Here is a 23067-nt window from a genome sequence, read left to right on the forward strand (position 1 = left end):
CAGACTTCGTGCAGAGCGCAGAGCCAAATGGGGCTCCATCTCACAACCCTGAGATCATGACCTGCGCTGAAGTTAAGAGTCGGACACTTAACTGACTGAGCCACCCAGGCACCCTGTCCTGGATTCTCTTCTCATCTTAACATCCTAACTTGAGATACAAAGACAGCAAAGATTTTTTTCCAAACAAGGTAACACTCATAAATCTGGGGACTGAGTCATGGACATATATCTTGGGGAGCTACCATCCAACCCACTACAGTGACCAAACACAAAAACAACAAACAAAATCATCACTCTAACCTTATGGAGCTTATAGTCTGTGAGGGGAAATAGACATTAAGCCAAAATATTATTATAAAATGTAATTATACTTTATATATTGTTATGCATTAATAGTTTAATATTGTGATTAGCTCTGTGAAGGAAAATTACAGGTGCCTTGAAAGATTTTAACCAAGGAAACTCATTACGGCTGGGAGTAAGGTCAGACCGTTAAACAAGGGGCAGTTAAGCTAGCACTGGTGAATATGTAGGAGCTGGGGCCTGGGCAGAAGCTGTTGGCGACATGGGGAGATACCATTCCAAGCAGATAGAACATTACTTGGCAAGGCCTTTATATGGGGGTGTGTAAAAGTGAATGAAGGCCACTGTTGCTGGGGTATAATGAACAGGGGCAGAGTGGAGTGAGTTGAGGCTAGGTCAGATCATGGAGGGATCTGAAAGCCTTTATCAAGACTCTTGGAAACTGAAGTACAATGAGGCATCATTGATGTGTTTTAAGTAAGAATATCTGAATTATATTTTTAGAATGTTACTGCAGGGGCACCCGGGTGGCTCAGTGGGTTAAACCTCTGCCTTCGGCTCAGGTCATGATCTCAGGGTCCTGGGATCAAGCCCCGCATCGGGCTCTCTGCTTAGCAGGGAGCCTGCTTCTCCCTCTCTCTCTGCCTGCCTCTCTGCCTACTTGCGATCTCACTCTCTCTGTCAAATAAATAAATAAAATTTTAGAATGTTACTGCAGCTAATACTTGTATTTCAGGGAAGCAAGAGTAAAAACAGGGCAAAGGACGGTTCTAGGCCAGAGATGGATGCGGCTGGGTCCAGGGTGATAACAGGAGAGAAGATGGAAGGGAAGGGATTTGAGTTACGTGTTGGATGTACATTGACAAGGTCAGGGAACGGGCTGGCTATAGGACAATGAGGCACAGGGAAGGTACAGTGATGGCTTTCAGTCTGTTGGTGGGACGGGCATTAAACAAATGCCCATAGGACAGGGGTTCTTAATGGGATTCAATAATGGAGATGAGACAAGTGACAGCACCTGGAACCAGACTGGGATGCATGCCTGCCTGTCTTCCTTCCTTCCTTCCTTCTTTCCTTCCTTCTTCCCTTCCTTCCTCTGTCATCCACTCTCCTGTCTTTTTCCGTAACTTCCAGTTAGATCAAAGTCTAAGCATTCCTAATCATAAAGACTTTCCATCTCTTCATAAGGTGCTCTTTAGATGCTTTTGATTGATGATTGTTCAATGGCGGAATTACAACCACATCAGCTGAATCACCCTTGAAATTAGTGCAGTGACAGGTGTCACATACATCTCTCTCTCTCTCTCTCTCTCTGCTGTTCATAAGGAGCTTAGCATCTACTCTAAGAGATTGTAGTCCTTATGGGGAATCCCACAATGCGTGGTAGGGATCAGGATTTAAGTATATATATAAAGGAAGCAGAAGAGAGAATAATGGGGGGAGGCTTCGTTTAAACTAGGTCCTACACAGTGGGAAGGATTTCAGTACATGGGAATGGGGAAGAGTCATCCTGGAGGAAGAAGCAGCCCGAGGGAAGGGATGGAGGCAAGCATGTAGACATATGGTCAGCAAGAGACCCATCATCTCTGTGGTTTGATCAGGGATATATAGGACTGCACGGCTAGAAGAAGGTTATAAAATGAATCCAGGTGAAACAGAGAAAAAGGAACCAATTTTCTCTTTAACCCCTGAGGGAAACTTCTGATCTACGTGAAATTCCAGAGCTATGTTTGTCGAAAGGCATTCCTCTCCTTCTCCCAGTCATCATGTCATTGTTGTCATCATCACCATTGCTCAATTTTATGGTTGTGCAGCCTTTGCAGTTTCTCATTCATGACCTCATCACATTGATGATGTGGTTTGGGCAGAAGTAACAGAAACTATCAACAATGTTGGCTTAGATAATCAAAAGGATAGAGTGGCTCCTGTTATCGTTACTGCAGTGCAGACTTTAGACAGTGACTCCATATGACAGGATGAGTTCTTGTTGGTCTCTCTGCTTTGAGCTCTTTGGATCCAGCTTTATCATAAGACCCTTCCCTTTAGGAGCCTACACTGCTGTGTCGTGGTCTACAGGATGTTTTTTTGTCTCAGGTCACATGCTCTCATCCAGAGCTGAGGCTGAAGACAGCTTCTGAGAAATCACACACTTCTCCAAATTGCAACTGGGTTTTTAGGAAGGGAGAAATGGTCTGGGTATGGGTGGGATGAGAGCCAAAGAAGGAACTAAAGGGTATCCTTTAGAGAGACATAGGTACTTTCATTGCCATTTTATAGCTGAGGAATAGAGGTTCCCAGTACTGTTGCTTGCACAGAGATGTACTAGTTCCCTTTCTGTAGGAGAATCATACATGTTGAGACAAAAAAGTTACCTGTATATGGGAATTCGGAGGTGAAAGTATATTACTATCCCTTCTGAATAGAAAGGACAGACCTGTGTCATGGGTTGTATGACCCTGAGCTGAACAAGTTATTTAACTTCTCTTTCTTTTACTTTGTGTGTGTGTGTGTGTGTGTATGTGTGTGTGAGAGAGAGAGAGAGAGGTGTGTGTGTGAATGTGTTTATGTGTGAGTGTGTGTGTGTATTTATGCTGAAAAATAGAGATGAGAGGAGCACCTACTTCACACGGTTGCTGGAAGGATTAAATAAGACATTTACAAATACAGGTGACCAAATGACTTTCCTGTTCATTATGCGCTTTGTCTTAACAATGTCCAAGAAATTAGCTGAGGGCATCCAGTCTAAGAGATGAAATTCCTGAGGCCTACTATGGTTACTAGCCAAAGGAAATGCCAAAGCAAAGTCTCGTGATTCCAAGTTCTACCTACCTCTCTTTCCACTACACTGTGCCGCTGCTTAATGAGATCCCCGGCTCTCTCTCTTTTCGCCTTGCAGATAACAGGAACCACACTGAAGGAACTACACATGCAAATTATTATTAGCACGAAAACAGGTAATTATTATTTTTTTACATTTGCATCACCACAGATGATCTTTGCATTAGACAACCTTTAGCAATGAATGACTGCACCAGAGGGCTTGTGGTTCATTCAGACAGTCATTAATTTTAAATAAGAAATTCATTTACTGTCACTCATGTTGCTTAAACAATGCGAAGCAAAGAACAACTACAGAGCCGTCTTAGATTATAAGGGCTGGGATGGAAGCTGGAAATCACCTAGCCCAGCCTTCTGATTTACATATGAGCAAAATGAGGGTCAGCATGAGGAAGGTGACACAATTAATTAGTGACAGAGCGGAGACTAAACCCATTTTCTTTATTTCTCTACCCACGCCATGCCATTAAAGCATGAATGCTGGTCATCTGACTGCTATTTAGTTAGGAATTCCCTGATTGTTTAAAACACATTGAGGACATAGGATGGAGAGACACTTAACATGCTAAAGGTTCCAAGGGAAAACATATTAAGAACCTTTCATAAATTCCCTTGTGCTGTATTAATTTTATCCTGTTTATTTCTACAATGTACTTGGGGGGGGGGGCGGGGAAACGGGTATCTGTCTGTACTGAATGGACTGATTTGAGTCCTGCCAGTGTAAAGGTATGAAGGAAAAACATTTTACATTAAAACAGAACAAATTGCTTATGGTAACCATTGCATAATGAAGGAACACAATGAAGAATTACAGTTCAAATTACTTATCAGGTCTCTTCCATTTTCTAAGTTTTTAAAGTAGAAAATTGCACAGTATAATTACAGTAAGTTAATTTGCATTCATATTACAATTCAGTGAGCAATTACATTCTTTTTATTTTAAAAAAATATTTTATAAAGTGTGATTTCCATCAGTACATTTCCAGGAAAGAGTGGTGACTTTTTCCTTGTGAGGTTTTCATACAAATTCAACCACACAGCCTAGACCTTCCAGTAGAGAGTTTTATGTAGCCTTTATTGTCTTTCTGGGACAGGAGAGAAGAGAACCATTTGAAGTGTAACTGTGGTTTCTGAGTTTCTTGAGAACTCTTCAAGGAATCATCAACTGTTGGGGTTTCAAAGGACAACTTAAAAGTCTTATTGCTTAAGATTCCATTCCTCCATTTACTTCCACAATCCGAAACTTAAATTTGTCTATCCCATTTCTGCTAAACTATCATCCAACCTACATTTGAGTAACTCCTGTGCCAGGAAATCCTTTACCTTCTGGTGACACCCACAGCATTGCTGACAGTACTTTCATTCTGTGTGTGTGTGTGGGGGGGGTACTCTATTTTGGCCTAACCATTCTTGCATTAATGCACTTTAAAGGATACTTAGATGAAACAAGAGAGGGAGACAAACCATAAGAGACTCTTAATCTCAGGAAACAAACTGAGGGTTCCTGGAGGGGATGGGGGTGGAAGGGATGGGGTGGTTGGTGGATGGACATTGGGGAGGGTAGGTGCTGTGCTGAGTGCTGTGAATTGGGTAAGACTGATTAATCACAGACCTGTACCCCTACAACAAATAATACATTATATGTTAATTTTAAAAAAGGGATACTTAAAACACACACACACACACACACACACTCATTCATTGCTTTGGTTGTGCCTTACATAACACAGAGCATTCTTTTTGTTAAGGTATAACATTTCATTTAGAAGTTGCAACATTATCACAAACATCTGTGTGGGCCATCATGGAGTGGTTCCCATGAGGACTGTGGGGTCTGATGGGCTGCTCCACTTTCTCTGCACTTGATATCTTAAAATTTTTAAAAGGATGAAATTAACTTATATTGCAATGCATAGATCTTAAGAGTAATTTGGCCAGTTTTGGCAAATGTATTTGCCTATGTAACCAACACTACATTAAAGAAAGAGTATATTCCATTATTCCAGGAAGTGCCTTGTGCCCCTTTCTAGACAGTCCCCCTCCACAGAGGCAGCCAGTGTTCTGATTTTTCTTATCATACATTTAATTTGCCTGTTCTTGATCTTCTTATAGAAGGAATCATCATAATGTCTGGTTTCTTTCATTCAATATTTTCTAAAGATTGGTCCATGTTGCTGTACTCATGAGTAGTCTATTTTGTTTCTTACATAGTAGTATTCCACTGTACGACTTACCCTCCTGTGGAAAGACATTTGTGTGGTTTCCACTTGGACCTATTATAAGTATATAACTTTCTAGCATATGTGTTTGTGTGTATGTGTGTGTATTACGTGTGCATGTGTGTACTTATTTTATTTCTCAGAGGTAAATACTTATAGAGTGCAACATCTATAAATGCCCAAAGAGTAGATGTATCCTTAACTCGATAAGTTTTCCAACATGGCAACACCAGTGTACACTTCCACTGGAAACATATGAGAGTTCTACATCCTCATCCAAAATGGAATGTTGTCAGGCTTCCAAAATTTTAGCCATTATAGTGGGTGTGAATTGATATCTCATTATTTATTTGCATATTCTTTATGATCAGAGATGACACACACCTTCTCGTGTGCCTATTGGCTATATTCTATATATATATATATATATATATATATATATATATGCAAAGTGTTCAACCATTTTGTCCATTTTGATTAGGTTGCTTATCTTTTTATTATTAATTAATAGGATTTGTTTATATTTTCTGGATTTAAGCCCTTTGTCAGATATGTATTTTGAATATTTTCTCTGGGATTATAGTTTACCATTAATTTCCTTAAATTTCCTTAAATGTCTTATGATCATCACATGTCTTAAATTTTTATAAAGTCTAATTTATTATATTTTCTTTTATGTTCAATGAATTTTTTTTCTAAGAAATCTGTGTATACCTAAAACCTGTGAGGATCCTTTTATAGTTCTTTTCTAGAATCTTTACTATTTTAGTGATTGTATATTGTTCTGTACGTGGTGGAAAGAAGAGATTGAGGTTAATTTTTTTTCCATATCTTTGTCCATTTGTTGCAATACCATACTTTAAAGACTTTTCTTTCCTCAATGCATTGCAATGACACATTTGTAAAAAAAAAATATATATATATATACACATATATATATGTATATATATATATCAGTTGGCCACATATATGTTGGCCTATTTCTGTTTCTCTATTCTGTTCCATTGATCACTTTATCTATCCCTAATTCTAAGACTGTACTGTCTTGATTATTGTAGCTTCATAGTAATTCTTGAAATAAGGTAGGATAAGCTCTCTAATTTTGCTTTCCTTTCTCAGGATTGTTTTGGCTATTCTAAGTCTCTGCATTCTCACATACATTTTAGAATTATCTTGTCGATTTCTTGAAAAAAATGTCGTGGGATTTTTTTGGGATTTGTACTAAATGTGTAGTTAAATTTGGGGGAGAACCCTCAATGTTGAGTTTTGTAAACCGTGAACATGGTACGGTTCTCCATTTATTTGGGTTTTCTTTAACTGTTTTCATCAAAAATTTGTAAGATTTGGGCAGAAATCTTGCATGACTTTTGTTCAATTTACTCCTACTTTGAGACATGCTTTTATAAATAGCATTTAAAATTTTCATTTTCCAAAGGTCTAACTATGTGACTTTGGGAATGATTTAACCTGAGTTTATTTTAACCTATAAAATGTAAATTCATGTATTTCTCAGAACAAGGCTAAGTATAAAAATATACAAATAGTTTTTTGGTGTTCTTTAAATATTGGATTAACATATAGAAAGTTCATAATATAATACATGGTATATTAGAGTTTTGTTTGTTTGTTTGTTTGTTTAATATTTCATTTATTTGACAGAGAGAAATCACAACTAGGCAGAGAGGCAGGCAGAGAGAAAGGAGGAAGCAGGCTCCCTGCAGAGCAGAGAGCCCAATGCGGGACTCGATCCCAGGACTCTGGGATCGTGAGCTGAGCCGAAGGCAGAGACTTTAACCCACTGAGCCACTCAGGTGCCCTAGAGTTTTTTTGGTCAAAAGTAAAAAAAAAAAAAACAAAACAAAAAAAACCATGAAAACAACAGCTAACTAACCCAAACCGACTTAAGTAATAGAGGGGATATTTTGGCTCATATTGAAAAATCTGGGTGGGAGGATCGTAGTCAACTTTAGGCATGACTAAGCCAACATTCTTCAAGAGTTTCCTCATACATCTCTATTTTATCACATCTTAGTCTGTTTTCTTCTCTGTTAAGGATTTTCTTTTTCTTTTTTTTTTTTTTAATTTTCATTGAAGTAGTAGTTTAGTACTTCATTTAAGTAGTTCACATACACTGCATCACCAGTTCCCTGCTTAGAATTTAGTGATTCTTTAGTTGCATTTAACACCCAGGGCTCATTCCATCAAGTGCCCTCCTTAATGCCCATCACCCAATTACCCCCCCCCCCACCTTCCCTTTAGCAACCCTCAGTTTGTTTCCTAGAGTTCAGAGTCTCTTATAGTTTGCCTTCCTCTCTATTTTCACCTTATTTTTCCTTCCATTTGCCTCTGTTATCTGTTTTGTTCCCTCAGTTCCACATATGAGTGCCCGACTTATCTCACTTTGCATAATATCCTCTAGCTCTATCCACATTGTTGCAAATGGCAAGTTTTCATTCTTTTTGATGGCTGAATAATATTCCTTTGTATTTATAGCCTACCTCTTCTTTATCCCTTCATCCTTTGATGGACATTTGGGCTCTTTGCATATTTTGGCCCTTATGGACATTGCAGCTATAAGTATTGGAGTGCATGTGCCCCTTTGAATCACTATGTTTGTATCCTTTGGGTAAATACCTAGTAGTGCATTTTCTGGGTCATAGAGTAGCTCTATTTTTAAATTTTTGAGGAACCTCCATACTGTTTTCCAGAGTGGCTGCACTGGTTTACATTCCCACCAACAGTGTAAGAGGGGTCCTCTTTCTCCACATCCTTACCAATACCTGTTTTTTTCCTGACTTGTTCATTTTAGCCATTCTGACTCGTGTGAGGTGGTATCTCATTGTGTTCTGATCTGTGTTTTCCTGATCTCTGAAGGCTTTTCTTATGGAATGGCTTCTTAGAGCTACAGGCTTACCATCTTTCCAGTTTCTGGAACAGCAGTAAGGAGAAAGCATTTTCGCTAGTTGCTCTAGCAAAAGAATACAGGTCTACTGGACAATCCCTGAATTGTGGCCAATTGATGTGTTGCACCTGTCTATCCCTGGAGTTCAAGGTTGGGTCAGCTCTCCCAAAACTAAACGGAAACCAAATCACTGAGTGGAGGAAATGGTTCCCCAACAAAATCTGAGTGGCGTTTACCAATGAAGGGGGAATGGCTGCAGAGAGGCCAAATAACCAAGTATTTGTCATAACTTGAATATTGTAGCCACAAACTACACGGCATTGTATACATGGCATTATGATTCTTCCCTGCTCTCATACTCCGTAGGCTCTGGGAACTTGGTCTTTCTGATAGCTTCCAGGCTCCTCCTATTTTCAAGCACTAACATCCACTTACGCTCCATTTTATGAGTGAAAAAAAAATTGGGATTTGTGTTGGAACATAAGAGCCTTTTGATGATCGTTTCAGCTCTGCGCTTTGTTTCTACTATGCATTTAGCCAAAAAGAGCAGACTGGTGGCATAAATACAATTGTAGTGCTGCTAGTCCCCTCCACACCCTCCCTGGAGAAATAAAAGGAGGGCTATTTATAGGAACTGTAAACCAGAGTCAAGTTTAGTCATAATACTGCCACACAACCTTTCCCTGGAATCAAGAAAGGCCAGCATCATAAAAGAAAGGAACTTCTGTTTTGATGAAGACTTACAGAAATTTCTTTTCTTTTTTAACCTTCAGAAGAGAAATAGCAATTGGACATCTTGCTTGAGCCCAGGGTGTGTAAGAAACATATTTGAAATGTGGCTAATGTAAGGATTGCAAAATATTTTTTCTTGCTTTTTAAAAAATCTGAGCCCTTTCACAGTAAATTCCAAGGTCCTTAATATGGCAAACAAGACCCTTTAATATTTGTTTACATTGCTTCCCTCTATATAGTTAATTATATCCATCCCCCTCCATGCCCATGAGAGAATTTGCCCATTCTCTTTTCTTGGTCTGAAATACCTTTCCCTGCTTCATTTGGTTATTCCGTCATCTTTTGAGATGATATCACTTCCTTCATGAAGTCTTCCCAACATCCTACTCTGTGTTAAATGCCCCTATCTGATATTCCCCTAGCATGCTGTACTTAACACTACCATAGCATGGATCAGAATGCAGCATAATGATGTATGGCCTCCATGTGCCTCTGAGTTGTTTGAGAATGAGTTTTGTTTTTGTTTTGTTTGCTTTTTGTTTTCTTTCTTTGCCAATGCCAAGCATTGTGCCTGGTATGGAGTAAACAATCAGCAAACACTTTTTGAGGAAAGGAGTAGAATCTGAGTGTTAACATGAACTTGAATGAAAGGGCCTGTGAAAGGCTCATTTACTTTAGGTATTAACCTTTGAAATTTTGCGCATTCTGTATACTAGTATACTTTGAACACATGATGTCTCTAGTAAGCTGGGTGGAAATGTTCCTACTGAGCATTAGTCAAAATTTTATTAATTTGAGAGCTTTATGTATATAGAATATTAGTGCATTCCTGGCATATGCAAGCACTAGAAACTATTTAATAAACAGTGGCTATGTAATAATTTGTGTTTGAAACCCCCAGAGCTTATGGCCCAAATATATTTATTTATTGGAAAAATTATAGGAATAAACTTAGTTTTAAATAATATATACTACACAAAATGAGCTACTTTCCATTCCTTTCATAGGAGGAGTAATTTCTGCTAATTGAATTGATGATTTCTGACATTTGGTTTTACTTTTAATTCTGGGTCAGTTTCAAACAGTAACTCATACAGGCTGCTCCTTTGTGTAGCTGGACAATCAGGTGCATCGGGATGAATTATGTAAAGTTCAATAAAACTCCTTTGTGCCCATCCACCTGCCCATGCCCTTGCTTTTTTATTCAGTTGACTCACAGCTCCTGAAAGGCAGAGTCCGTTTCTGATTTATCATCATTCCCATTGCGTAGCACAGAGCCTGATATATAAAAGGAATGCCTTAGATGCTTGTTGATTTAAAATGAACTATTATGGTTCTCCTAGGAGGAGAACCAATGTTTACTAAGTGATTCCTTTGGTACTAGCTATGTCTACTGCATTATCTCTTAAGACCTGCTGTGATCTCAATAAGCAGGTGTCTCATGAAGCAGGTAACACCATAGTACAGAATACTGGAGTGCAGAAAGGTGAGTAGCTTGTCCAAGGTGATTCAGGCCCATCAGATTTCAAAGTGGGCAGTCTATCCAGTACATGCTAAAAGCGATATTTCTCTCACTGAGCTGCCATGAAGATTAAATGAGTTAATGTATGGAAAGCACCCAGCACAGTGCCTGGAGCATAATACACAATGCATACATCTTTGCTGTTCTTATTACTTTGCGGTTCCTTGGAGTAGATGATAAAGAAATGTTTATTGATTTTTTTTCTTTATGCCACAGTTAGTAGAAAGGACATTGTTATGTAAAGAGAAGAAAAGAAAAACAACACCCTTTTAGCTATGTTCTTTCTTGATACGTTTACTACAATAACTCAAAATAGTGCTTTAAGACTTGGTTTGGGGTTTAACCCAGAAGAGTATTAGTGTCTTCACCAAGTCCTTGGTGAGCAGCTTGTGCGCACTTACTGTCTATATGTTACACTTTCTTCCAGCCTGGACTTGGGAACAGCTGTGTCTTATTGCCCCTGCTGGATGTAATGGGAATTCTGTAGTTGACCTTATTCAACATTGAATAGAGAGAGAGTTTTACATGAACCTCTTCCATTTCTATTACTTGTGCCTAACAGTTTTATACACTCTCTCCTCCTATTTTCAACAATGTCTTCTCTGGTTTGTCCTGTTTTCTCTCTATGGAGTTCAGACCCTTGGGGTCTGTCTTTATAGATGAGGATACCTAAGTGTTTTATTAAGTCTTAATAGAGTTGCCTGGTGAGCCTGAATTTCCTACTAAATGAATCATAAGCGTTTTGGTGGCAACTCTTCCCACTTTCTAGAACTTTAGAAAAGTTGGAGAGACTTGAGCCTTTCCCTGGTCCTCGCCTTTAGATGTGCTGGTCACATCCAGAAGTGGCTAGAAACAGTAGTACCAAGGGTGACACCTCCCTCCCACCTTGCTGGGAGTTTCCTCTGATCAACTGTTCTCCCAAGATTGCATCCTGCCAATGACCTCACCAATTTTTTTTTTGTCTCCATGTAAATTGCTATCTTTTCAGGAGGAGCATGACAGCCTCCCTTTGCTCGGCTTCCATTTGTACAGAAGCTGTTATTACAGAATAAGTTTAATGGGTCGTGAATTTCGTGCAGAAAGGGAGGGTCTCTCCATGACTTTGTATGTACCAGCTACGGACGTATTGGCTCCACAAGGAGTGCATTAGGCTAAATATTTTTAGCCCATTGACTCTGGGGGTAATAACCCTAAATGCTTCATTAAATTTTCATGGGTGAGTGGCAGAAGCTATGAGGGGAAAAAAAACAAAACCCAAATCCGCCACATTAGCTTTATGATTACACAGCTGGAGGACAGGAGTGTGGCCCCTCAAAAGAATAAAAAATCAACTTTTTGAGGAGCTGTTGCCTGTCTTTTCTTCCCTTTCTCGGCCCTGTTCCCCATGAGCAGCCCGTGATCAGATTTTTTCTCTCCCCCACACCCGGCATTCCGGCGTCTGGAGACAGGTTATACCACACCAGACTTTTACTGGAGTTGAACCCGATCTCAGGGTACAAGACTTTCAGACCAACACAGTCTTTCCTGCAACTTGGTAGCTCTTTGTAAACTAGCACCAGAAGGAGGGAGCAACTGTTTCCCGGCTGGGGCCTTCTCCCGTGCAGGCCGCATGTTCGAACTGAATCTGAGATTGCCTTCTCCCGAGCATTCTAAGAACGCGAGTGGGGCGAGCAGACCATCCCGCATACCCTCGGGGGCTTGAGTCCCTTCCTAGGACTGAGGGCAACGTGAGCGATGCAAGCCTTCTCCAGGGGAGCCTCGGTGGAGACGCGGGGCTGCCTAACCGGGGTTGGCCGCTGGGAGCTAGCGCCCCCTCCCGCGAAGGGGCGAGGGGGCAGCCAACCCTCGCCGAACCCGCCTCTGGCTTTCACCCGCGGGCACTCTACCCTTGGGAATGCGTGAGAAGTTTGGAGGCTTGGATAAAAGAGTAGACCCTAGGGGGAAATGAGTCAGGTCGGGAGGGCGCTGCTGCTGGTGGGGATGGTGGCGAAAAACACTGGCTACTTTGACCCTTTCCCTCCCTCACCCGCTCGGCGCGATGCGGCTGGGGAGGGGACCCCACGTCCTCGGCTCCGCTCGCCTCCGTCCGCACCGGGATGCGGAGTGAGCGCAGGGGCTCCAGAGGCGCGACCGAGAACCGCGGCGCCCCCGCTCGCTCGTTCGCTCCCTCTGCCTCCTCCATCCCGCCGCCGCCGCGACTCGGCTAAGCTCTCGGAGCGCGCTCAGGCGACGCGGAAAGCGTCCGGGCGGGAGCGGGGGCGGGCGCCGGAGCCGGAGCAGGCGCCGGAGCCGGAGCGGCGAGGCCCCGGGCAAGGGCGCGCCGCTGGCGGACGGAAGAGCGGCCAGTCCGCGGGGAGGCAGCGAGTGGAGCCGGCAGGTGAGCTACGTCGCCCGGCTCCGGGAGGGCGCGGGGGCGGACGGGGCGGGGGCCGCGGGAGGAGGCGGGGCTGCGCGCGCCGCGGTCTCCTCCCCCAGCGCTGACGCGGGCCGGTGGCTCCCGGGGAGGATGGACCCTGCGCGGCGCTCGCCGGGGCTTCCCCGGGCTGGAGAGTGCGCCTGAGTGCCGTGGCCCGCCGGGCATGGGGAGCCGCTTCCTGCGCGGCTGGAACAGCGGAGGAGGATGCTGTCAGCGAGCGGAGGTGAGGCGCGGCGGGGGCGAGCGCAGCTCCGAGTTTAGCGCCAGCAGGTGCCGGGGGCAGGGGGGGACTGGGCGCCGGACGCCGCCGCTGGGGCCCCGGGCGCGGAGGAGGGCTCCTGGGGCGCCCGTCGTGGGAGTTTGGCTGGGGTGTTGGGGGGATGGCGACTGCAGTTTTCCGCCCTCTCCCTCCTCTTGCTGGGGGAAAAGGAGCGACCTCTCTTCCTTCCTCCTGGCTTTCTCTCACCACCCCCAGTCTCCTTACTTCTGACCGCGCGCGTCTTCTTTCCAGACATCCTCACCCCAAACACTCGTCTCTCTCCTAGACCCCCTCCTCCCTCCTCCCTGCCGCGAACCCGGTTCTATCCACCTCTGAGCCCTCCCTTCCACTCCAAAACCTCCCCATTGCTCCGGAGCCCATCTCCCGCCTCTCTAGCGGCTTCCCGCGGCCGGACCCTCTTCCCCACTCATCTGTGGAGCTCCGGCTCTGCCCGCAACTGTCGAACAAGCGGGTTTCTCCTATAACCGCTGCCTTTTCGCATCCTCAGAACTGGACCCCGCATCTCCCCGGACCCAAGCCGTTCCCGAGTCCTCCGTCGACTCCGTTCTGTGCTGCTCCCCGCTCTGTCCCATTCCCCAGGCTCCCCGCAGCCCCGATGGCTCTCCTCCCTGGCCCGCCCCCTTAGTTTCGGCTCCAGACTGGATGCTGTGCCTGGGAACCAGAGCTCAGGGCTTTTGTTTCTGTTTTTGCTTTCTTTCTTTTTCTTTTTTTTTTATCCTACTGGGGAAACTTTAAAATCCCCGTGGTTCGGCTCCTAAAAAAGCCCTAACCGGGGGGCCCAACCGCCGAGAGAATCTGAACGCGGGGAGACAGAGATGGGGGAGATCGTGTCGCTCTTCGGAAGGGAGCCATGGGATGAGTGTACAAAGTAAATTTCAAAACGGAGGTGGTTGCTGCTGCCGGGACTCTCCTTCCCCGGCAGATTCCGTCCCGCGGAGTATTATTGTGACCCCTGGTGGGAGGGCGCGTCTTTTCTCTGCACTTTTTAAGGAGCCTGTTTCTCCCCCCCCCCCCCCCGCCGCTCCCCCGCCTTGGTGGTGCTGGTGACCGGTCGGGGGTGGGGGAAGAGCGAGTGGGCACAAGGGAAATCTGCTTGGAGAGGCTGATGCCACTTGGCTCCTGCGTTGCTTGCTCCCGGACCCGCCAGATTGTGTATGTTTCACTCTAAACTACCCGCCACCCCCAACTGCATCACACAAGTCCTCATTGTTGGGGGTCTGCCTGGGCACTTCCGCCTGGGCTGGGAGAGTCTGAAGGAATGGGATGGGGGTGGGGAGGCCGGGGGCGCTCGGCGAACGAGCGCTGGCAGAAGCCGGAGGCTCGGCCTCGGCGGGCGGAGCGGAGAGCGCCCCGGTGCGGGCATCCGTGCGCTCCGGCGACTGTCGGCGAGCGTGGTTGCGTGCTCGCGTGGGTCGGTGCCTGGCGGGTACGTTTGGAGACCCAGGCACGCCTGGACTTAGATTCTTTAGGAAGAGCCGTGAGTGGAAAGCTTGCGGAAGCGAGTGCGTCTTTTGCTGTCCCGGCGCTGGGCGGTCGGGCGAGCGGGCGAGCGGGCGAGCGAGTCCTCCCAGGCGGATGCTACTAAGCCGCTCCAGCGAGTTACCGGGACCGGAGCGAGGATCCGCTATCGCGTCTCCCGCCCTCCTGCTCCCTCCTGCTGGCCGGTTCTACGCACTTTCACAGTGTTGATGGTTTTTGAATAAAAGCCTTGTGGGGGTTCCGCTGACACTTCATAACACTTAACATGTTTTCAAGTAATCATATAAATTAAAGGTGGCTTACGTTCAGAACCCCCTAATTATCCGGTTCACGTTTGTACATTTATGTGCCAATTATAGGTCTTCAGGAAATCCATAAAATTATAAACCATTCCCACCCCCTGAATTAGCGCGCATTGTTTTTATTATCTCAACGATGAGTGATTCTGGATGGAATCCTGAATTGAACAGGCAAGAAGATAGATGTGCGGGAGTGGGGGGAAAGGGGGAGGAGAGCTGGGCTGGAGGAGGGACACTTAACAGCAACCCCCTCCCCCATCTCTCTCACTTCCTATCCTGGCAGGGCTTGGTGACAATTCTGGAATCTGAAAGGGATCAAAGATTTTCTTGATTTCCTATTGAGAAGGGCAACCTAATCAGAGCTGTGTAAAAGTCAAGTTCTAAGCAATCAGAAATTGTCTGCTGATGTCCTTGATTGAAACCCCAGCATTCAAATGGAGTATTGAAGAACTCGCAGACATAGCTTTTGAAGTGCTATTGTTCTTTTCCATACACAGAGGCCCTCATAAAGGTTTAGGAAGTTCAAAATGCAGTGATTTGAAAGACTGACATTGTAACTATTTGGCGACGCTGAGGGGATCAGCAGGGATGAGAGCAGAGGCCGAGGTGGGAAGTGCAAACGTGTTGCTACAGTCTTCTTGGGAGCAGTGCCGCTATCAAGTGGGAATTCAGTTCTAAGCATCAAGTTGGCAATTAAATCTCTTCCTAAAGCAGATTTAGAGGATGATTTTTACTAGGGTTTTTTTTTTTTCTTGGTGGTTTGCTTAAGGTCTGAATAGGCATATCTGAAACATTTAATCATGTTCATTGTATTCAACAATAAAATCTGAATAAAAATTACTTATTGTTGATGAAGCTCATCTCACAAGCTGTTTCGCAGTATGTTTCATTTGCAAGACACACCATTGTAGGAGGCTGCAGGGAAGAGATGCCATCACTTATTGTTCTTGTTCTCTTCCCCAGGCCAGAGAGGAATCTGCTGCTTCACTCCCCTCTGCCCTCCAAAGTCATTTCCCTTAAAGGGAGGGGGGTTTGCCTTGGTACCTGATAGGACCCTTCCTAAAAATTGCATTTGGTGGATATATGGATGCCTGGAGCCACCCTCCAGGCAGATGAAGAATCTAATTGAAGCAGCATTTCATTTTGATAATTCACTCAAGTCGAACATTTTGGTTTTTGCAGGAATTTAATCCCTCTCTCAAACTAATAAAGCTAACAAAGCAAGAAAATCACAGTTTATATCTTTTAGATGGCACTTTAAAAAATTGCCTACATTGAAGGCAGTTGTCAGGAACTTTCAGTGTTATTTAGGGCTTACTGTGAAGAAGACTGCACTGGGTGAGTTAAGTAATTGAGGATAAATCTCGGTGACCTTTCAGAACCTCTGTTTCATTATTTGCAAAACAAGGATGGTATTATCTACATTGTATGTTCTTCAAGCAATTTGATAGGAAAAACTATCTCATTGGGCCCTTTGACGGATAACAGGATTTCAGGGGAATGGTAACTTTTGGTCATAGGATGGACCTGCTAAGGAGAGAGGATATTTGGCATTGGAAGGCCAGGATGGAATCCTGACTTTGTGATGTTTGGTAAATCACCTCTTCTATTAAAAAAAAAAGAAAAAAGGAATAGTTTACCTTTTTGGAGCACTTACTAAGAGTCAGGTACCCTTTTAAGCACTTTGCATGCATTAGTTTATTTAATCTTTAAATAACCATGAATAATCTTTGAGTAACCATAGGTTGATAGTTGTATTTTCGTTCCCCTTTGATTGATAAAGAAACTGGGGCCCACAAAAAAAAAAAAAAAAAAAGAAACTGGGGCCCACAGAGATGGTAACTGGTCCAAGGTCACAAAGTCAGTAAGTTATAGAACTAGGGTTTATTTATTTAGAGAGTGCGCATGAGCAGGGAGGGGCAGAGGGCAAGGGAGGAGGAGACAATTTTTTTTTTTTTTAATATTTTATTTATTTATTTGACAGAGAGAGATCACAAGTAAATAGAGAGGCAGGCAGAGAGAGAGAGAGAGAGAGAGAGAGAGAGAGAAGCAGGCTCCCTGCTGAGCAGAGAGCCCGATGTGGGGCTCCATCCCAGGACCCTGAGATCATGACCTGAGCCGAAGGCAGCGGCTTAACCCACTGAGCCACCCAGGCGCCCCGAGGAGGAGACAATCTTAAGCAGGTTCCATTATCAGCATGGAGCCCCATGTGTGCCTCATCTTCACAATCCAGAGATCATGACCTGAGCCGAAATGAAGAGTTGACAGGTAACCAACTGAGCCACCCAGGTGCCCCTAGAACTTTAAGTCCAGGCTTTCTGGTTCCTGGGCCTGTGTGGCAGCGCACTGTTGCCTCTGTGTGGGGGGTGACCCCAGCTATCTCTCAGTGGTGGTTGTAAAACTTAACAGGGAATAATGGAATAGACTTCCCGCAGGAGCAAGTTATAGGTTTTTCCCAAGGTTCAGATGCTAAAACAAAATGAGTATTGTGTTATCCACAGGGCATTGGGCTGATGGTAGACTTTTTGAACACTTGGGACTTCATGATAGGTATTGGCCAGTATGTTCACATCTGTCTGTGCTGTCAAAGTATTCTTTAAGTAGGTATACAGAAATTGCATTACTGCTGTGGTCTGTTACCAACTGTGATAAGCGGAGATTCTTATTAAAATGTGGCGTAACAGGTAGTTAGAAGTCTGGACTTGGGTGCTAGAGTGCCTGAGTTCAGCCCCTAGTTCCTCCAGCCCTGCCAGCGGTGTGGACTTAACCAATTTCTCTGACTTCTCCATGCTTTATAGTCCTTGATAATAAAACAACAGTACCCACCACCTATGACTGTGGAGACGATTATAGGAATTAACACCAAGTGCTTAGAACAGCAGCGAGTATGTAATGTTACTTAGCTATGTGTAACCCTTCAAATGAAAGCCAGATTCTTCTTTTTCATAATACAAAGGTCTCTGTCATTGATATCCCAAGGCCTCAGTATCCTAACAGTATGTGTTTTTGTTTTTATTTTTTTCCTAAACAGGAGATAGGGAGAAAGAGATATAGTTCAGGATTTCAGAGAAAGGTTTTGTTGTTGGTGGTGGTTTTGTTTTTGTTTTTTTTAGTTTATTGGAAATATTTCCTTAACATTTACTTCTTTGTGAAGGGAATTGGGAAGTACACATAAGGCTAAACTTTCTTTGGAATTGCTCTTTTCAGAAACCATTTTGAGGAAAAGAAAATGACTGTTTGACTGATTGGATTCTAGTAGTAGGATAGTCAATTCTCCCCATTTACAGATTGGAAAACAAGTCAGATTGAAGGAAACATATAAACATAATGGCTGAGCGACACCATTGGAACCCAGAATTCTTGGGCTCCTTGTCCACTGCTTTTTCCTCTGGGCCAGATTGCCTCCTGTACCAGGATAGAGAAGTAGCCTAAGTATAAACAAGTATACTTATAAGTATAAGCAAGGGGAATGTTGCCAGACTAGGAGCAGGAGCCAGTCAGATGTTCTGTACTGAAAAATGTGTCCAATAGGAAATGAAAACCCTTCTTATAAGTACACTTATATCCGTGAAAACTGGTACTAAACTCAATCTATGAAATGCATATCAGGATATGAACCCATGTTAAACACACACACACACACACACACACACACACACACACACACACACCAGTTGATAACTTGAACACCTCCCTTAGGTTGGAAAGCAAATGAACAAATGATTGGTTTTCTTTTTCTGTGAGATGCTCTTTGTGTTTTTCTTCCACTTAGTTCTCAGATATGGGAAGGTTTTGGTTCAGGAATCCTAAAACTCCTCCGGCTTCTATTTCATGAAATATGCAGCATATACTATTGGAGAGAAATTGCCAGCTTGCTTTTATTATTATTATTATTATTTTTATTTGAACCCAACATATAACCAATCTACAATGCCAGTGGGGGATTCTCATAAAGAGAAAGGAAAACAGAAATAAAATTTTTGCTGAATGGAACAACTCACAGCCAAAATGATACAAGTTTTGTGATGGCCAAGATGGGTTGTTTAGTTTAGGGGATAAAAATGAGAGGAAGGCAGTCCCAGACAGATGAGACCATTCAGGGTGAACCCCAGTTTCTGTCGACCACCTACGGTGAGCCTTGCAAAATAGTTAACTTGGTATATTGGCTCCAAGATTCAATTTCTGACTCTCGCTGTTGGTCAGTGTCTCTGGTTCTTGACTGGACAACAGTGATCTGTTGGTCCATCAGTTAGTCTTCCTTTCTCCCTCTTTTCCTCTTGTTTTTGTCACAGAGTTTGTCTCTCTTTCAGTCTTTGGATCAGTTTGTATCTCTTCTTGTTAGTGTCACTTTTGTTAGTAAAGACTGAAAAGTTACAAATATGTCTTTGAGACTATCTGGGAAATGGAGGAAGCTAACTCAGGGAATGCACATAGACATTACTTCCATGCCCATTTAACACACACTTGCCTGAGCACCTAGTTTGTGTCTGGCTCTGGCTTTGTGCCTGGCATTATGAACAGTACCATGAGCGAGGGTGCAGTCTCTGCCATCTAGGCACTCTGCCTCATGCATAAATTACTGCCACAGTGTGAGATACGGTACAGAAAATATCTGCATGGCACTAGAAGCTTCCAGAAGAGTAATTTATTACATCTAAAGAAAAGAAAAGGAGGGGAAAGCTTCAAAGAAGAGATTGCATTTCAGCTGGAAGCTGAAGGTTGACCAAGAATTTCTCAGGTCTTGAAGGCATCCAGACCGGGAGAACTGTGTGGGCAAGGATAGGTGGGCGTGAAGGTTCGTCATTGGTTTGGAGACAGGCAAAGTTGAGTGTGGCTGTAATGTACAATATGTGACTGAAATGGATTATTTTGTAGAGCATTTTCCAGATTTTGTTCCAAGGAACACTAGGGTTCCCCAAGATGGTTATGAGTATTTTAAAAGAAAGAACATACAGAAGGAAAAAAGTTCTGTGCCCCCAAAAGTTTGAAAAGCATTGAAAAACATAACTCACTCTTGCTAAGACATGGTATTTACTGACATATTAAGACTTCAGTAAGATGTAAAAGCAAGCAAGCAAGCAAGCTCATTGAAATCATTAAGATCTTCTAAACTTAATTGCCAGAGGCCCCCTGATTTCAAGGAGCCCTTTTTAAAAAGTGTCTTATGGGATAGAGTGGGGAATGTGTTTGTAGGTAATCACTTATGATTTTTACAAAAAGGAGTTGATTTTTTTTTTTAAGATTTTATTTATTTATTTGACAGAGATCACAAGTAGGCAGAGAGGCAGGTTGGGGGGGGGGTTGGAACCCCGCCGAGCAGGGAGCCTGATGTGGGGCTTGATCCCAGGACCCTGAGATCATGACCTGAGCTGAAGGCAGAGGTTTTAAACTACTGAGCCACCCAGGCACCCCAAAAGGAGTTAATTTTGTCATAAAAGTAGTATGTGTGTTTTGAAATGTAGTATAGTATATGTGAGACATACAAAAAAGTATAAAAAGAGAGTAAAAGTATGATTAAAGAAAAAAAAAACACAAAAAAGCTCAGAACACTCAGCTTAAGAAATAAAGCCATGTAAATACAGTTGAAGCCTCCTTTCCCTGATCATATCTCCTTCCCTTCTGCCAGAAATAACCACCACCCTAAATTTGGTGTTTATTAGACCATATAATTCTTTTGAATATTCTTTTTAGAAGACAAAGAATTTCTTTGAATTGTCATTCAGTTTCTAGCTTGTCACTACAGAGATAATAAAGAAATTGTTGTTCTGTCCAGGAATTGTTGTTCTGTTCCTGGAATAAAGGACGTTTATAAGCTCTTCAGAAGAAGGAACTATGGCTTCTCCTTTTAACAGTATTTGGAATGTAGTAGATGCTTGATAAATTTCTGCTGAATTGAATTTAACTAAATGTGTGCACTCTCATGGGGTATATTAAGTTTACGTGGTAACGAAGATTGGGGAAAAGTAATTATTTTTCATTAACAGTATTGAAATTCTTTGTGATCAGAGATCTTGAAAACTTTTGTTTCATTTTTGTTTTGTTTTGTTTTGTAATCTGGATCTGTAAGTGAATAGTAACAACTTCTGACTATAAGTCCTTTTCATGTTTTCTTGACATCTTTTGGAATCATTAATGATAACTGCTTGCCCAGATCTGCCCTATTAAAATAGGTGATTCAGTAAAACAGCTATCTACTTCCATTATAGGAAAAATGACTCCAAGTGCTTTCAATCAAAAAGGATATTTGTAAATTACAGTGTAATTAATTACTCGGTGCCCAGACACCAAGTACTTTGAAGGTTTATCCTTAGGGCCCCAAGAAATAACTGTCAGTAACAGGATGTGACCTTAGGTACAGTCATGCCAACACAAGCATCTCTCTTGATATATGTAAGGGACATCTCCTTGAAAAAGCTCCATCTGAAACATATGTCATATTTGGGAGACATTTTCCTTTTATGTTATCCTAGCCTGTACTCCTGAATTACTCCTGTTTACATGTCAGCATGCAGTAAATGTTGGAATATTGCTGAGGGATACATGGTAGAAAGAAGGAAAGGATGAATAAAGTGGAAGACCTGTAGTCTCAGTGGGGGGAGACTTTTTTTTTGGTATGAAATTGTGGTTGTATGGGAGATGGTAGATTAGTTTTTCCCATGGGGCTGGATGTTGATCATGGCTGACAGTCCACCCCTATGATTTTCTTCCCCTGATTTCACCAGTACTGATTTCTCTGAGTGATTGTGGGAGCAGGAGTAAAATTCCAAGAGATAGAATGAGGATCAGCGGGGTGCCTGGGTGGCTCAGTGGGTTAAGCCGCTGCCTTCGGCTCAGGTCATGATCTCAGGGTCCTGGGATCGAGTCCCGCATCAGGCTCTCTGCTCAGCAGTGAGACTGCTTCCCTCTCTCTCTCTCTCTGCCTGCCTCTCTGTCTACTTGTGATCTCTCTCTGTCAAATAAAAAAAAAAGAAATTAAAAAAAAAAAGAATGAGGATCAGCTTTGGGTTCGAATGACTATCAACAATGCATCAACAATGCAGACAGAGTACATAGGGTCAGGAAGAAATGCCGTAGACTGCCATGCCCACATGATTGCCTACAGATGCCCATGGGCTAGGATTACGGCACATGGCGGTGCTTGTCTTGAATTGGAGGACACATTCTGAGTGGTATTATATGCATGCTCACAAAAGTTCTAAATATAGAACACAACCATTCAGACATTAAAATTAAACCAGAAGTGCCCGTAATCCAATTGTGGATGAAGTCAAAGATGGGCAAACCATATGCTGAATCTGAGCTCTGGTATGTATTGTTAGAACATAGTGAATGCAAAAAGGTTACTGTAATTTATTCCTTTGGGAAACTGAATAGATTTATAGGCTACATAGAAGTTGGAGTCTTGCCAACCTTCTGCTATCTAACTTAGTAATTTTAATGTGGTTGAATTTATCAATCTTTTCTTTTATGGTTAGTACTTTTTATGTCTTGTTTAAGAAAGTCTTTTTTTTAGGGGCGCCTGGGTGGCTCAGCGGGTTAAAGCCTCTGCCTTCAGCTCAGGTCATGATCCCAGGGTCCTGGGATCAAGCCCCGCATCGGGCTCTCTGCTTAGCGGGGAGCCTGCTTCCTCCTCTCTCTCTCTCTCTCTCTCTCTCTCTCTGCCTGCCTCTCTGCCTACTTGTAATCTCTATCTGTCAAATAAATAAATCTTAAAAAAAAAAAAAAGAAAGTCTTTTTTTTAAATCCTGATGTCCTAAAGATATTCTCCTTTATTATCTTCTAAAAGTTTTATTGTTTTGCCTTTCACATTAAGTTCTGTAATCCACGTGGAGAGAGAGAGAGTGTATGGTGTGAGGTAGCAATTTATTTTATTCCTAATTTTCTTCCGTATAGGAAAGAGTCACTGAGGCACTTAGGGTCAGTTTCTAGGTGTATATTTTGTCTACTCTTTGTCCAGACCACATTTCTTTATTATTATAACTTTATAATAAATCTTGATATTTGGCAGGACAGATGCCCATAATGTCCTTCTTCAGAAATGTCTTGGTGCCTTTTTTTTTTTTTGGCTTTTTATCTT

General features: G+C 43.0%; 1 protein-coding gene across 3 annotated transcripts in view; it reads left to right on the forward strand.

Moving 5' to 3' along the window:
• DAB1 (DAB adaptor protein 1) overlaps positions 1-23067 on the forward strand; it is a 1148653-nt gene that overhangs the window by 732968 nt on the left and 392618 nt on the right. The window contains exon 1 of one of the 3 annotated variants that reach the window (XM_046006941.1): positions 13036-13155. The exons of the other annotated variants lie outside the window; for them this stretch is intronic. The gene's annotated coding sequence lies outside the window, so the exon portion shown is untranslated. Of the gene's footprint in view, positions 1-13035; positions 13156-23067 lie in introns of those variants that run through there. 3 annotated transcript variants of the gene reach the window in all.

Source organism: Meles meles, chromosome 1 (genome assembly GCF_922984935.1).
Source record: "Meles meles chromosome 1, mMelMel3.1 paternal haplotype, whole genome shotgun sequence".
NCBI lineage: Eukaryota > Metazoa > Chordata > Mammalia > Carnivora > Mustelidae > Meles > Meles meles.